Raw genomic sequence first — 4442 nt, 5'->3', positions numbered from 1 at the left:
CAAGAAATTCTGCAGAAACTAGACACATCACGCTCTTCTGGATGACAAAAAAAAAAAAAAGGAAGCTAAAGATAGAAAAGAGCTCAGCTCGGGATTGAACAGTGAAAGCAGAGTGAACTAACCAGCGTTCATAATTGAATGAGACAGAAGCTAGATAAGAGGTTGCTGCCTGAAGAAAGGATAAATCTATGCCGCTGCTGGAGCAGCAGCGATGGGCTTTCATGTTCCCAACTTGAGCAGGGTGAGCTGAATTAAGGCGTCTGTTTCTGTGGGAGGCCTCCAGGCCGTCTCACTCCGGGAATCTTCAGTTCTGCACCTGAGCTGTCAGGGTTTGCTAGGCTATGTGATGCTGCAAGTAGGAGAGTTCCACCAGGATGGAGGGACAGGCGAAAGGGAATTCAGGCAGCTCAGTTCTGAAGGACAAAAACTGTCTTTCCACCTTGTCAAAGAGAAAGATTCTCAGGTTATTCACTGCTACAATCTATTTAAATCAAGAACTACAACCACTATTCCTTTAACAAGGAGTTACTGATTTAATTCCACATTCAATGAATTTACAAATTATCAACCAAAAGAAAATAATTGAGAAGGTTGACATAGAAGGATATAGGGCAAAAGAGGAATTCGTTTCCAAGTTGGAATATTAGTTGCCTGGATTACAGTGTTGGATTGCTGGCTATCATTTGATCTAGATACAGATTCTGTTCATCCATGTATATATCCAATTTTCAACAAATAAGCATGCCAAACATGTACTCTCTGCCAAGACTTGTACCAGATGGTGAGAACAGAAACATGGCAGACATGATGCCCAACAATGAATACTTCTGCCTAATAAGAGAAGAAGTGGGAAAACATGACAGCAACCAAAGTACAAATCAGGTAGATGCCCAAGGTACCAAGCTAGCCCAGGGAAGAGAATACTTTACCCCCAACTGGTATGTTGGATTGAGGCATTCCAGTCAGAGGGAATAGCATGTGACACAGAGGCAATGACAAGCCAAATATTATGGTGTTTTCATGGAAGGAGAGAGTTTCCCTTGAGTGGAGCTGAGGCTGTGTGGGAGAAAATGCTCCAGTGCCTGAGAGGAGAGCTCCTCTACACTTTAATTCTTTGCCAGGAGAATGTTCCATGCCTTACAGGAGGTTTAGCAGCACCCTGGCCTCTATTCACTGGGTGCTAGTAATGTGCCTTTGCATATGCTGTACAGTGTTAATTGAAAATACATACAAACACTGTTAACATTCCTTGAAGACAGAAATTGTACCTGACAGAGAACTCCTGCTTAGAAATGGAGAAATGGATCATTTACAAATGGTTTTGCATAAGGTTTGGATTTTATGTCCTAAGCAAAGGCAGTCATGGAAAGAATTAGGATGGTCAGCTATGTCCTTCAAATACTGTTTTTCAAAGGAGAGTCTGTTGAGGGACAAAGCTGAAGTAAAGAAACTAGACTATACTTGTACAGTTCAGGCAATAATGTAAATCTGAACTGGGGCAATGACACTGGAGCAGAGATAGGAGAAGAGGTGAGAAAAAGACGTCATGTCCTACCAAAGCAATAACCAAAGGGCAAGCAAACGAAAATCCTAAAATGATTATCATTGGTAAACAGATTTACAATGTGATGATAGAAAAATGAATACTTCATGAAGCTTTTCTGAGAAAACATTATTGCTTTGTCAAAAATGATTTCACATTAAAATTAATACATTCATTTATTTAATAACACTATTAACTTCTAGGGATACCAGAAAATGGAAGAAACTACGTGTAAACATATATAGGATTACATGCATAAAATGAAACCATGAGGATTTCTGGGTTGATGACCTATGAAATCTAAACAGACCTCAATCTTACTGCTGCAAAAAGCACTCTATTTCAAGAATGGGGTGGGGGAAATGTATGCAAGCAACACTGCCTGTTTCAAGGATAGACTTTTCCTTGTATACAGCCGGGCAAGCACATTCTGTTCTTGAGCTTATATAGAACCATTTGTCCAACGATCTGAAAGTGTCAAGGCTTTACAGAAGCCAATTAATCGTGCTTCCCTCTGAGAGCACCTTTACGTGAGAAAATTAAAATGCTCTTGCTGGGCTGACTGTCAGATGGTGACTCGCAGCTACCCCACATCCCAGTTACCTCCATTCCTGCTGAGACCTGCAAGAGCCAGATCAGAATGAGCTCCAGTCGCAGCAACACCACCACACACCTACACACTGGGCCACCCAATCAGAAGCACAGCTGCTTGTCATCACAACATTACTGCCAGACACCTCCCCGGCATCATGTCTAATCTCATGTTCCTCCTCCTCCCTAGATCAGCTCTGCAGGACCAAAACACAACCCCATGTTCACGGAGCCATCATGCCAACTGAAATCACCATAAAACCACAAACAGCGTGTCTTCCAAGCTTGAATATTATACTGGTAGGAGAAGCATTGAATTGGCTAAATTAAACATTTTCATTTTTCCTTCAATGTCTGCTTTATTCCCCTACATTTTCCATTTCATTTTCAACACTCAGGTAACTGACTTATTAACCAATTTATCCAGAGACTGCTAGTCTTTCCAAGGAGACTGTTATAGAAAAAGCTTATTCTGCCCAAACTTACTATTACTGGAACACCTCAGGAGACATAGCATTTATAAACTTCCTGTCATCCAATGTGCTGTTCAGAAGCCATTCATTCTAACTTAATTTGCAGGACTGAAAGTTTCAAGCTAACCTGCTATAAAGAAGTGACTTTTTTTTTAGCTATTACCTATTATCATTTTGCCTCCTGCCAATGGTATCAAGTTAAAGAATGTCACAGAGCTTAAAGTCCTTCATTTGTAGTTAAACAATGAGCTCCAAGACAGCTCTTACCTAAAGGAAACCTGTCCTAGACCCAAATAACACTTTGGAGAAAGGAATTTTTATTTTTCCTGCCAACTTGTCTTCATTTCTTTCTTCTATTATTCAGCGGGGTTTACTTACTTATGTGCAGAAAACAAAAAACTGTTACCCCTAGAAAATGCTCAGCTGTCTTTATAAGAAATTATGTACCAGGTAGGAGATGTGACACAGTGGGTAAGCCAATATTTGGGACACTCATATGTCATATCAGACTGCTAAAGTTTAAGCTTTGTCTCTACTTTCAATTTATCTTCTTGCTAATAAACAGCCTGGGAGGCAGCAGGTGAGGGTTCAAGTGCTTGGGTCCTTGCCAACCATTTTGGATATCAAATCAGCTTCCTGGGTTAGCTTTGACCTGATCTACCTCCAAACGTTCCCAGGCATCCGAACAATCAGCAGACAGAAGGCATGTATGTGTCCATGTGTGTATGTCACTCTGTCCTCCCAATAGATAAAACAGACATTCATAACAGAAATTATGTACCTCTCTGCCATTGTCCATGCCCACAATGATGGACATACGATTGTGTATGAAGAACCACTCAGTAAGGGGAGAGGGAATTGGGGAGGGAATAAGGGAAATCCCACAATCTACAGAACTGTATCATGAAATGATAATAATAAAAAGAAGTAAATTTTTTTAAAAAGAAAAGAACCATATTGAAAAACTTGATCCAGTTCATTTCTGACCTGAGGTCATTAACTCCTACCTAAGAACTGAAGCAACAATTAATGCTTCGTTGGAACTTTTGTGTGAAAAATCAACGGAGTGACATCACTATTGCACTAAGGATGATTTATTCATATTCTAGGGTGTCTCAAAGTTCTTGGGAAAATTAAATTAAAAGATGTTTAGCATCTAACATTGAGGCATAGTGGGCTACTAAGTTGGAGCTGGCTATCCCAGCATCCCAAGTCAGACAATTGGCTCCAGTCCCTATTGCTTTGCTTCTCACACAGTCCCGGCTAATGTGCCTGGGAAAGCAGTAGATGGCCCAAACCCTTGTAGAATTGTGGGCTCCTGATTCCGGCTGGCCCCGGCCTGACTGTGCAGCCCTTTGGGGAGTAAACCAGTGGAAAGAAAGCTCTGCTTTTTCTCCCTCTCTCTGTCACACTCCCTTTCAGACAAATAAACAACAACAAAAAAAATAACTTACTTTTTTAAAACATGAGCTTATTTTCTCACTAAAAAAATTGAAATTTGTATGTTTTTTTGCATAATACATATTTTCAACCATCTTTTAAAGATCTACTACATGGGTTTCAAATGACTTTTGCACTAAAATAAATCTCTATTTAATTCTATTTTACCCCACAAAGTTTTAAAAGAATTCCTCTCTACTAAGTTTGAAGCATGGAGTAACAGAATCACATCATTTGGATATCTATGTTGCTACCCAGTCTGTAGATCCCTCAAAAAACTACTTTTGGCAAGATCAGCAATGACTCTGTTTTTGCTAAATCCATCCATTGGGCATTTTTAACTCCTCTCCTCAATTGACCTTTATATTTTCTGCTTTTCTCCTTGCTCATGGAGC

Source organism: Ochotona princeps, chromosome 15 (genome assembly GCF_030435755.1).
Source record: "Ochotona princeps isolate mOchPri1 chromosome 15, mOchPri1.hap1, whole genome shotgun sequence".
Classification (NCBI taxonomy): Eukaryota; Metazoa; Chordata; class Mammalia; order Lagomorpha; family Ochotonidae; genus Ochotona; species Ochotona princeps.
Note: the sequence above shows the minus strand (reverse complement) of the source record.